Genomic DNA, 13,784 nt, shown 5'->3' on the forward strand with positions numbered 1-13,784 from the left:
CATAAAACCTAGTCCATTTGCCTAAGTTCTAATATGGGGCACATATTAACACCTGCATTTGAAAGACATGGTATATGCAAACAGAAGACTGTTATTCACTTTTCATATTATGGCAGACAAGAGACATAGCATGCACACTAATATGCGGGCAATGGATTGATGACCACTGAAAATATAACGAACGCAGTGATTATGAAGAAATACATATTCTACATTGCTGGACATTTAGTCCTTACCCATACAGGTATGTCATAATACCCCTTTGGGACAGGTGGTGGCACTTCCCTACAATCAATCTTGTTAGCAAATAATGCAGAGAATCAATCATTAGTTCTTTTATAGTCCTGTATAGGTGTTACTTGTTTGTGCTTACCACTCAAAGGGTGCCAAGCCGGTACCTATTCCATCCTCTACTTTGTCCCCTGCGAGAATCGCTCACACTCTATCACAGGGTTTTAAGGTTTGTCATCACCAAACCGCGTCCTCACCCTCGCTGTTCTTGGAGGGGACATGGTCATACACAAGGCATCAGCGTGCATTTATGCGTAAGCGCACATACCCCCATGGGGATTGCAGTTGGGTCTCGCCGACATTGGTGTTCTCATTTTTTTGTTCAGGGTTAAATGTAAAAAAATGTATTTCCCGTTTTGCACTCATATTTAACTATTCACATATGTCAGTCCCTGTGGGTTCCACTGGACCCTTTGTCTAGACCCATAACTTAAACGTGGAGCAGTTCTAAAGTTTTGAAATTGTGCGATAGTTTGACAACAATGTTTCCTCGTTTGTCCAAAATAAGAAATGGCATGTGGAGTATGTGCTTGGGAAAATCCAAAAAGATGTAACCCATGCATGAAGATGCCATAGTCTGACTGATGATTGTCATTATTGAACTGAAAGAAAAACGAACATGATTATGTTCGGAAGTATTCTCTGACAGAGGAAACTGAGAGATTAAAGATTGGTGATTTGAGATTTTAAGTAAAAATCTTTAACAAAAATTGTAACTTCTGCCTATAGATCTGCGCCACCAGATAGCACATCAGAGGGCTATAGCATTTGATAGGATGATGCACTCCTTCTTCTCAATATTTAACTTAAGATCTTTCATGGCTGGACGCGGAGACGTGTTTTAGTTTGGTACTTCACCTTCCCGTGAAATGGTCAACTCCTTCCAGGGGTCACACTGCTACCACACCACTTTTAACACGTGAAAGACAGTTGCCTGCAAGAAAAGACCACTGCGGCGGGGGGGAAGATGGCGGCCGAGTAGGAAGCTCGGTCGGAGAGCTCCCGGTCCACCCGTGATACACTACAGCAATGGTTGGAGAAACAAGCTTAAGAACACAGCAACGAACGCGGAAATGAAATGCACGGAACATGGAGCTTAACTTAAGTTCTTAAACGGTGCTTCTTACCTGCAAACTCTACGTGGCATGGTGATTCTATTTAGACCTTTGGGATTCTCCCCTTTCCCTCTCCCTTCGAGCGGCGGCTGCAAGAAAAGCGAAGCATGGTGTTCTATTTGCGGCGGTTCGGAGGTGGAGGACGCGCTTCGTGATTTTGTCCTGCACCCGTACCCAGCTCCCGTCGAAGTTGTTGCCAGAACAGACGGGGTCCTCAGAGTGGACAGTGGAGTGAACGAGGCAGCGAGGGATCCTGGAGCTCGCTTCCCGGCAGGGTCAGGTGAGGAGCGGTGGAGCGCTGCGAGAGGGGCGAGGTCGCGCTGCCGCCGTGTCTCCGGAAGACTGAGGTTTCAGTTCCGGGGCACGGGCGACAGAGTCAGTGAGCGGAGGCGGAGAGCAGAGGCAGCACAGAGGCAGCAGGCTGGGGAAGGCTGCAGGGAGAGCCGCGAAGTAAGATCTGTCACTGATTCAACAGCGGGTGGAGTCAAAGACAAAGCGAGGGAATTGACGAGAGAAAACAGTGAAAATAAGGAAACGATAAGACCCGCAAAAGATTGTAAAAAAGCAGGTTTGGGAACTCTAAAGTGCAAATCAGAGGCAGAAGAGACAAATAACCCTCTCAAGACAGAAAGTGTTTGGGAGCTGGGAAACTTTCACTGCAAAATTAAAAAAACAAACTTATGTTACAACACTGGCCATAACATTATTAGTGTTAATAGTCAGCTTTTCCAATATCTCCTGCTCTGCCAGACATATAAGTACTCACAACCCTGCCAAGGCACAAACGCAAGTATGAATATCAATATAAGAAAGGAATACTCAACAAATAATCAGCACATGAGTAAAATAACAGAATTAACACAGGAAGAAACAGAGGAGAAAACGCCACAAGACTCAAAAAATCTTCCAAAAAATCAAGTCGAACCCAAATTTAAAGCAGAACTCCCGCAATCAGAAACTCAGTCTAGCACAGCGAAATCCTTTTACAGTTTGCGGAACAGAAAGTTCCTAAGTCAGGAGCAGTTTCCGAAAGGCATTACCCCAAGAGTGAGCAGAAAAAAACAAAAAATTTCACTTAAGGGTCACCTAAAGAGTAATTCAAAGAAGGAAGAAAACAACTTGGAGTCTATTCAGAAATCTAAAGTAAAAATAAAAGTTACTCCCTCTCTTAGATCCTATTTTAAAATTCAGCAACAAGAACAGAGCTCGGAATCTTTCAGCTCCTTAGAAGCACAAAAAACGTCGGAAGCACTGCAAGGTGAGAAAGAAGATATAACAACCAAACTTACAATCAAACCACCGGATATTCATCCCTTAAGAAAAGAGAAACAGCGAGTAGCTCCCAATTCAGCTGGAAAACCGAGTACAGGTAGCGTAAAGAAAGGGAGGAAACCTAGATCTAAGAAAAAGAACTTGCTAGAGAACATAAGTTTGGAAGAAATTTGGAAAATTAAAGAAGGTAGTCCAGAAGAAAGAGTGGCAACTTATATGGCGGAAGGGGGCGCGGACCTCTCTGCGGCAGCAGCAAATACAACTGCAAACACAACTGAAGATGTCGAAGACAAAGAAGATGATGACTCTAGATCTGTAGAATCTAACAAGAACAAAACAAAAACCCACACAGATGAACTTCTTGAAAAAATATGGGTAGAGATGAAAGAGAAATTCTCTATTTCAGAATCGAAACAAAACAAAATACAGGAGGTTTGCGAGAAATTAGACAATAAATTGAACGCACTAGGAGACAGAGTAACAGCAGTAGAAAAAGAAGTTTCCAGTCTGGACAAAAGGGTGGAGAAAAACAGAAAGGAAATAAACTCTTTGAGATTGGAGAATAAAACCATGAATGAGAAACTGGAATCCCTGGAAAACCAAGCGAGAAAAAATAACATAAGAATCCTAAATGTGCCGGAGAATCAAGAAGGTAAAGATATAAAAGCGTTTGTAGTGGCACTTTTGATGGAACATTTCCCATGGGCAGATAAAGAAACTCTAGATGTGGACATACAGAGAGTACACAGGGACCCCTACGGAAAAAGCAAAGAAAGGAAAACCCCTAGAAAGATCCTAGTCAATTTTAAAACATATATGCTGAAGGACAGGATCTTGGGAGAGGCATTGAAAAAAGGGACATTCAATAAAGACAGTTGGAATTTTAAAATAAGATCAGATATGTCAAAGGCCTCTCAGACTAGGCAATGGGAACTGGGAAACTTAATGTCTGAACTCCAACAACTTGGTGCCACGGTGCAAATGAAGTTTCCACCCTCACTACGGATCATGTGGAGAAACAAAATGCGTAATTTAAGAGAGCCTGAAGAGGTGAAAAATCTGATAGAGTTAATCAGAGATCAAATGCGCGCAGAAGAACCTCTGAGTTAAATGTTCATAAATAAAACATATTGACCACTTGATAACATGTAATCTATATAATCCTGTATATATTCTGTATAAATTTCTAATACAGGAAAAAAGTATATAAATATATATAAAACAAAAGTATAAAGGAGAAAAGGATCTTAACTACACTAAAGGACAAAAAGATAGAATAAATATGAAGGTGCTATAAACCAACCAACTAATTTCATTCTTTAAACTGTACATAGATAAGGTGCTATAAACCAACCAACTAATTTCATTCTTTAAACTGTACATAGATAAAAATCACGGGGATGGGATCGGGAAGCCAAAAGGGTTACAAGATAACCGAAGGAGAAGAAGATGGAGGCTTCCCCGGGGAGGGTTACCCTAAAATACGATCTAGAAAGAATAAAACTACACGAAAAAGGGTGGGGAGCAAAATAGGGGAAAAAAAACAAAAAATTCCTCATCTGCGAATATTCAGAAAACTAAAACAATTAAGAGTGAAACATAACTCTCAACAATTGAACAGAGTAAATGGGGACTGCATGTAGGGAGGTAAAAATCCTATCCTGGAATGTGAATGGTCTAAGAACAAAAAGCAGAAGAAATAAAATCTTAGAGTATATAAGAACTGGGAAAAGCGAGATAATAATACTACAAGAAACTCACTTGTTAAAAGAAGAATGGGATCAAATAATCAAGAAACTATGGTGGGTAGACACCTTAATATGTACAACACAATCGTGTAATATTAAGGGAATAGCCATAATCTTTAAAAAGTCCCTAAAAGCTACCATAATCAGTTCAGAAGTAGATAGTAAAGGAAGATGGGCTACAGTTAATGTCAGAATAGGAAATTCCCCCATAACCATCGCAGGGTACTATGGTCCTAATTTGGACGACCCAGACCCGTTGCGAAAATTGTATTCACAACTACTACTAGCTTCCTCTCCCATAATATTGGGAGGTGATTTTAACTTAGTAATGGACCTAAAATCAGACAGATCACCACCGAGTAGATACTCCAACTTAAAGAAAATGAGACAATGGATTATGACGTATAAAAGAGATCTTAATCTGGTAGATATTTGGAAAGACAAAGGAGAAAAATCATACCCATTTACCCTACACAACAAAAAACTGGGACACAAATCAAGGATCGATTTCTTTCTGGTTAGTAATGAAATATCAAAAAAAGTAAAAAGAGTATTTCACATACCAGCTCATCTCTCAGACCATTCAGCAGTACAACTAGAAATACAAATCTTAGAAAACATAACCGAAAGGAGATTTACAGTTGAAAGGGCTCTGCTGGAAGACGAAGAAATTATAAAGGAGCTGGAAACCGAGACAAATATCTTTTTTGAGCTAAACGCGCTAGGTACCACGGAACAAATAACCTGGGATACTTACAAAGCTGTCATAAGGGGTAAACTCTTGAGTTTAGGGGCTCATAAAAACAAACAAGTGAAACAAGAGATCTTAGACTTGGAATCAGAGATCAGCTCTTTAGATATTGCTATACACACAGAACAAGAGGAGGAAAAAAAACAAGTTCTTCTAAATAAAAGACAGACACAAAAGGACAAAATTGATCAAATTTTGGAAGAGAGGTTACAGAAAAAATGGGATTCAAGCAAACTGGCGAAACATGAGTTTGGTGAAGGTTGCGGAAAATGGCTGGCATGGAAGCTTAAAACAGATCTAGCTAAAAACAAAGTGGAAAGTATAATTCAGGATGATCAAACAAGTCCTACCTCTGATGAAAGTATTATCAAACATGAATTCTGGAAATTTTTCAAAGATTTATATACGGAAGATATAAATCCCCCGGATCAAATGATCAATTCTTACCTGCAAGATGCAGCACTTCTAAAACTTGAAGAGAATGAAAGAGAAGCTCTCGACAAAGAAGTTCAAGAAGAAGAAGTGGCAGAAGCAATTAAAAGTTTGAAAAAGGGAAAAGCCGCAGGGCCGGATGCCTTACCAAATGAAGTATACATAAAGCTGAAAAACTCTATACTCCCTCATATAACCAAACTAATTAACCGAATTTTAACACAACAGAATTCCATACCAGACTCTTGGAACGATGCCATAATCACAATCATTTTGAAACCCGGCAAGAACCCCCTTAAATGCGAGTCTTATCGTCCAATATCTTTATTAAACACAGACTATAAGATATTTACTAAAATAATGGCAGCTCGACTAGGGAAAGTATTATCAAAATTACTACACCAAGATCAAAAAGGTTTCATTAAAGGAAGATATCTACATGAAGTAACACAAGAGCTCCTAACCGCAATAGATATCGCAACAAGCGAGAAAATTCCACTCACCATACTTGCTGCTGACGCCGCAAAGGCATTTGACAGGGTCAACTGGGCCTTTCTCGAGAAGGTTATGGTCAAGAATAATTTCGGACCTCACTTTATCAGTATGGTAAACCAGATCTATAAAGATCCAAGATCTAAGGTCCTAATTAATGGGAGCTTAACAGAAAACATAAAGATAACTAGAGGAACGAGACAGGGTTGCCCACTCTCCCCTTTACAATTTAATCTATATATCGAACCATTGGCAAATAAGTTAAGAAACAACAATAAAATCACTTCATTCAAATATGGCATATGGGAGAAAAAAATCGCTCTTTATGCAGACGACTTAATGATCTTCACTGAGGACTATCCAAAAGCCATGGCAAGTATCGAGAAAACTTTAAAGACATTCGGAAAAATTTCAGGATACCTAGTGAATCAAACGAAGACGGAGGTCATGACGTGGAATACGAACTTTCAAAGCAACTTTATAAAGAACGAAATAAGATACTTAGGAATTCTAATAAATCATGATATAACAAAGATCGCAAACAGAAACCTAAATAAAATCGCCGGAGAGGTAAGAAAACTGCTTGAAACATGGACCTCTCTACCGTTGAGCTTGATAGGGAGATCGAATATAATCAAGATGACCGTCTTGCCAAAGTTTACCTTCTTATTTAACGCAATACCATTGGAATTTGGAAAATCGGAATTAGCTCGAGCACAGAGAAACATAACAAGCTTCATATGGGCAGCAAAAGGATCAAGGATTGCATGGAAAAAGATCAGGAGGTGCAAGAAAGATGGTGGGTTGGCCAGCCCAGACTTGGTGGAGTATTGCAGATCTTTTCAATTTAAAAATATTAGAGTATTACTAAAAAACCACGAACATTACCCTGCCTACTTTAAAGTAATCACAAAATCAGAAGATCATGCGTTGTTTAAGTTCGGACACCCCAAATACTTTAAAAAAGTAAAGCTCAAGATATTAAGGGATGCAGCAAAATTGTGGACACAAATCAGAGGCATTCTAAAAATATCGTATTATAGCAAATGGGCTCCCATCTGGGAATCTCCGGGAACCCCAGAATGCTTAAAAGACACTCTCGCACTAGCATTAAAAAGAGCAGACATCACATATTGGGGACAAATACTAAACGGTTCAAACTTAAAAACATGGTTAGAATTACAGGAAATCACAAACAATACTCTATCTAAATTTAAATATTACCAATTGTTAAGCTGGTCTAGAACTCTGCCCAGTATAAAAGGTAGTGAAAAACTGGAAGATGATATGATCAAAACAACGCGACTACCAAAAGAAATAGCAAAGTGGTACTGGGCTCTGATAATGGCAAATGACATCAACGGCAATATGGAAACCCAAATATGGGGGAAAGACATTGCAATCACGGACTTGGACCTAATCTGGGAAAAATCAGTAGATAAATGTTGGTCCAACCTGAAATCCGCGGCTCTGAAGAGAAACCATTTGTATACAATCCATAGGGCATACTGGACACCAAAAAAACTCTCCAAATTTAAAAATGCTGGAATAAAGAAATGTCCCAATTGTGGAGAGGAAAAATCAGATGATATCCACATGTTTAAAAACTGTCCTTTATTGAAAGAGTTTTGGGACCAAGTCGGTAAGACCCTGAGCACTATCCTGTCCAAACAACTAACTGTGAGTATTACTCTTACTTTTTTTGGGATATTAAACTCAGGTAATGAAGGGGGGCTTACCAAAGAACAGGAGAATCTCCTCTTTGTGCTAATAGTTCTTGCAAGGAGAGAGATCTGTATCAAATGGATAGGATCCTCTTGCCCAACTCATGCAGAATGGCTGAACTCGGCAATAAGAATCAACAAACTTGATAAGCTAAGAAATGTAAGCAAGAGATTTAAGTTTTGGGATAGTTTTGAAACCTTTTTAAACTCCAAATAAGTATTAAACTTAAGTCCTATGATTAATGCGATACATCTTTTGGCGAGCGAGTATGATACTTGCTGAGTAGCCAAGTTGGCTAGCTCCCTTCGATCCAAGCCAGAAGTATTGTTATGTAACGAGTAAAGGAAACTCCTCAAATTAACAAGAGGTCAAAACTCCCCAGCCTAGAGAGATCAAGGGGCAGTGTCGGAAAAGAACGAAGAGGCAGACACCTGATACTCCGTAAACATACAGTACTCGCAAGATGAGGATAAAAAAAAAAAGAAAAAAGAAAAAAGAAAAAAAAAAAAAAGAAAAGACCACTGCACTATTACTGTAGGAAAAAGCCAGTGGCATAAAATTCTTTCAGGCATAATTTCCTTATGAAAATAGGATGACTTTGAAAAAGAGTAAGGCGAGAATTTCAGTACAAGAGACTCAAGTATAACAGAACGTAGGCATGAGGAAACAAGGTACAGTTAGGCTGTGGAACAAGGATCAGAGATAAACACTACAGCTGCTTTGCGATTCACCCTCAAACATAACTGAGGCCCTTTTACAGGAATAGAACAGAAAAATAAAGTGTTCAGAATCACATGAACAACCTCCACACTGGAAAGGAATAGAGCATAGGAAAAAAACATCTTCACCAACTAGAGACAGGAAAGGAAAGAAAACAGAAAAACCTAGGCTGAAGTATTTAGAAGAGAGCAGTTAAAAGGACTTTAGAAGTTCTCCAACAAGAGATTGTCCCTCTCTCCCAGCTGAAGGCAGCACTTACAGGCGAACTTCTGCCCGCCACCAAGCATGGCATTACTTGTGGAAGTAATGCCAATGAGGAAATTGAAATGCCAGCAAGAAGAGGGCCTAAGGCTGCGTGGAGTAGGCTCATCCTAACTTCTGAAGAACTCAGGCAAGTAGAACCAAGACAAGCCCTCTTTGTGCTCCTGCTAGCAACCTCAGGCAGAGATGCAGACCCTGGAGGCGGCTGCAGACAGAGACCCACGGGTGCAACAGAAGTGCCTTGTAGGACCTTGTTCCTCAAGTCTAAGGACAGTCAGATGTTTCTCTACTTTAATAATAACAGTTAGAGACATTTTCTACCTGTGCATTCTGGCCATAGTGAAATGTCCAAGTGCCCACTTAAGCACTTGACTGTCAGTGTTAATGTGGCAAACCAGTCCTCATAACTTACTCTACAGGATTTCTGACAGAGCAGGGCAGTTAAATATCTGTAAGCAGTTGATTGTTCTGTCAGCACTTTAGTTTACAAAGGAAAAGTTATTTAATACTCATAAGACTAATACACTCTACAAAAACTAATCATCACTAATGAAAACAAACACTAGCTCTCATCTGACTATACTGCCGACCCCCTAGCACTATCATTGCACTTATGCAATAACATTTTAATCGTGCCCCACAACTAAATTGTTCAATGGAACCACATTTTCAAGTGCATCTGCGACTTTGGAACTGCAGAGTTAGCGACAAACCTTTCTACAGGACTGCATAATCACAAACACTAATTGAAATACCAGTCTTGTAAAGATATATTTTAAGACACAGGAGTCTATGATGTCTCATTTCATATGAGAACAGTATCTGTCTTTTGATTCTGTTGTGATTTTTAGGTTTAGGTGCTGGAAGATTAATGGTATAAAACACTCCTGATAGTCTAACCTGCCTGCGGACACGGCACCCATAGAACAAAGTGCCCATCCAACTTGGCAACAAAGGTAACTCTTGTTATGGGAAGAGTCGCAGTCCACTTGAGTCATGGTAGTCACTCGGCTAGTTCATGCTCTGCATCATTTGGTTTCGGTGACAGTAAACTAGAATACCAACTTAAGGTGGCAAAAATAGTTGAGGTAATACTCACGACAACTGAAGACAACTGGAGTGCACACCCTTTGCATGGGGTGGGGAATGTAGGATGAAGCAGTAAACCACAGGATAGTGACATGCAACAACGCTTGCCCTGAGGGAATATGAAGATGAATATTAGTAAATGACAATGTTGGATGACTTTCTGAACAGCCGGCTGGGGTGACCTTGTGTCCTTGAGCTGGTGTAGTCCAACGCCATGCCCGAGAGGCTCTATACTTAGTTAGCAGGCGGCTCTCCTCCTAAAGATGCAATCTAATATAATCTAAACAGGGAGATAGGGCTCTCTTATCCCAGATTGGTCACAGAGCACTTCTTGCTGCTATTTCTCACCTGGGAAGCCGATAGAGACCAGCAAGGTCCTGTATGTGTAACACAAACCTTTTCAGCTACACTTGTGTGCAGCTCCATCCTTAGATGTTGAAAAATTATGGAATTAAGCACTGGTCAAAAGATGCCGTTCATATGGTCGTCCTTGACCATTCAGATTGTCTGCATCTCATGAGTTTGAGGGGGCCTTCTTTAATTCTGGAAGTGCATGAGCACTATGTGATAAATACATGAGGGGGTTATGGCACATTGTCCCCCTTCCTGTTCTGGTTTGGATTCGTTTGGGGGTGGTGGTTTATTGGCATCAGACAGTAGGCCACATTCTTGAGGGATCTAGATCATGGACATGAAGAGTAGGAGGGGCTGGTAACAGTCGGGTAGAGGAATTATTGCTACTGGGGAAAGCAGAACCCACCTCACTTACAGAAACAACTGTCTTTGAGTAGTAGTAGGAGGAAATGCTCAGCATGAAGGCTCGTCCTTCCAGAATGGGGCTGGGCCGAAGGTCGAAATTTCACTAGAAAAAACATATCAGCTTCATAAATATCAACCAAAAAATATCAAGAACAAAAGTAAAGTCAAAATTATCGACAACATATATTAACTTTAAAAAATATTACATAACAAATCTATAATGGAACAAGTATGTGAAAAATGTATAACATATACAAACAAAAAATATACTTTAGAATAAATGCAAACATGAAAATTATATTTAAACATAAAATATAAAAAATAGTAACATTAATGAACTATATTTACAAAAACTAGGCATTAAACAACAAATATCAAACAGCATGAACATAAAAATAAATTAATGAATAATATTATTACAAAAATACATTCTAAGAGTATTTTTCTAAATTAAAGTATACACATATATATTGAAAAGCTTTTTTTTCTAAATTCAGATAAAAAAGTTTGTCTTCCCCCATCCCCTTACTAGAATTAACATGGTCACCACTGTCTGTTTCTGGGTGGGCAGATGCCACTCTGTAATAGAGGTATGCGCTAGAGTCCACACTCCTAGAAAGGAAGCAACCCCAGTGGATTGCATGGTTGTTAAGCTCACTGGGGTTAAAAACAGGATCACACTTATAAGAGATCCAAAGGCATGGTTATTATGCATCCACTAGTATGGTGAGAGGAGTAGTCAAGTTGCAGAATCATATGATTATCGTCGATTTAGCAGAAAAAGCTGTAGCCTAAAAGTGTGCCCAGTGGGGTCATAAATTAAAAAAACAGGTCTCAACAAGGAGCTCTGATAGATATTTAAAGGATGAATATAATTGGAAAAGGGCAACTTTTTGAAGTCTTATTATAAGAAAGAGACAATCTTAAGGCACACTATTCCACCCGATCTATTGCATCATGGACAGCAAGATGGGGTTGAATATCATGCGGTAGGTTACAGGTAGATCAATGAACATCTACTCATATAAAATATTATCCAATATCGCAAAAAGGACAGGCCTATAACGAAGGTGAAACACTGGAATTAGACACCAAACAACCAGAAAAGTTCATCCTTAACTCACCTGAACTTGGATTTCATATAATCTTTTAAGTGTACGATTTTCTGTTTCATATGCTCCAGACTGTCTTAGGTCATCAGTTTGAAAGATATAAATATTTACTTCATGTAGTAATAATCCACTACCCGTGGAAAGGTAGTTGCAAAGGGGTTCCGCCATCTCCAGGTGAGTATTCTGAAATCAACGTAGAGCATGTAGAATGGAAAGAAATCTTTATTTGATAACCGATCCTAAACGTTTTCTGATATTTCGCAAGTGTGAATTTAAGGCCCAAATTATAGTTTAGCGGAGAGGGTACTCAGTGGGAACCGAAATGGAGTACCCTCTCTGCCAAAAGGAAGGTCTGCCTACCTCAGTTTGAGTCTGGTGGAATTTCAGTAAGACAGCGGTGGAGACTACTCCATCTCCGGCACAGACACCTCTGACGGTGCAACCGAGTAAGGGTGGTCACAGGTTTGGCCATTGTGGGTAGACAAATGACAAATTTTTACTGTCTGTCACCGGTAAGTAAAACCTGGCAGTAAATGACTGTGGAAATTATTAAATGGCTCCCATGCCATGGGGAGTGAATACCCGTCCTCCAAACTCTAAATCAGGTCCTAAGTCTATATTTATATTAAATGAATTACGTCCACTGAGCAAAAAAAAGGGTCAGTGCTGCACTTCCATCTGTGGACTAACTGTATTACTTAGTGGAAAATTAATTTTTTAAAGATCATCTATACACCAGATTCCTACCCTCTTCAGATAATTTGAGGATGGTTTCCTCCCTCCAGGAAATTCATTGTGATAGGAGTGAGCGATCCGAGAGAACAGTGCCCAGACTTGCCCAGACCCCATCTCTTGCTCCTTCATCTAAGGTAGTATCAATCAACACGAAATTGGGGTTAAAGGCTGTAGCCTTTATGTGTAGAGAGAGAATTCAGCGTGGGAGTGTACAACACCAATCAGATCTTAATATTAGTTGTGAACATTAACTTTGGGAGGGGATAGACCCTTATAAAAAACTGCAAGAGGGTGTCGTAGTCGCCCACCTCAAAAAAAGGGAGGTGTCACTCTTATTAAGGCCATTTAAACCACCCACCAACTAATGTTTATCAGCTGTAGAGTACTTTTTGGAATGTATGACTCCATGCCACTGAATCCAAGAGCTAGCTCAGGGCAACACAGCAGCTGTCGCCCTTGAAATCCTTTGGGGCCAACAGGTGACAAGCTAGTTTTACCACTGTCAACCATTGCAAGCTTTTCTTACCTGCTGAGCGGCCCCTGCAGCCAATGCTAGATCACCTTGCAGTGCCCTTTCTTGCTATCAGCACACCTACCTTTGTTCTCTACAGTTACAACCAGCCCACATTACCTTCTACTAAACTCTCCCACACTACTTCTTTTTATAAAAGCACCAAATAGCAATGAAAATGTACAGCTCAAAAATATTGAGAACCTATTCGCACCCAAAACAATAGTACTGCCTAATGTTAGGACCTGATTTAGAATTTGGTGGACAGTGTACTCTTTGGAAATTGCATTGGTTACCTGGCACGCCAAACCATGGGTCCGCCTGCGTCATTTAGAGTTGGGTGGACTGTGATCTGTATTCTGTTGTCAGATCTCTTTTGCCTCTGTCAACGGATTACTACCTTGGACAGTCCAACAGAGTAGGGGCTGGCAGAGGAAGGACTTTATACCATCTACCCTTATTAGGGTGGATGGTGTAAAGTCATTTTTTTTCCTGTCCGTTGCCACTAGGAAGATCCTTAAAACAGGAAAAAAACAGTAGTGACCCACACACCTTGGAAGAAATTGCTTGGGTGTGATGACCATTATTGTTTTCACAATCAAACTCCTGCTTTTAAGGTTTGTTTTTGGTAAATAGAAATCCTTTGAAACATTTGACAGCTGGCTTTCATGCCTAATTGAACTGAACCACCATACATTCACAGGCGCTGCCGTGATGGCAGTTCCTCTACGTGTAGGGAGTTGTCTGCAGGGCATGCAGACAACTCTAATG

The 13,784-nt window shown here is 40.0% G+C and overlaps 1 protein-coding gene across 1 annotated transcript in view; it reads left to right on the forward strand.

Moving 5' to 3' along the window:
• DRAM2 (DNA damage regulated autophagy modulator 2) overlaps window positions 1–13,784 on the forward strand; it is a 253,651-nt gene that overhangs the window by 112,065 nt on the left and 127,802 nt on the right. The gene's annotated exons all lie outside the window — the stretch shown is intronic.

Source organism: Lissotriton vulgaris, chromosome 5 (assembly GCF_964263255.1).
Source record: "Lissotriton vulgaris chromosome 5, aLisVul1.2, whole genome shotgun sequence".
NCBI lineage: Eukaryota > Metazoa > Chordata > Amphibia > Caudata > Salamandridae > Lissotriton > Lissotriton vulgaris.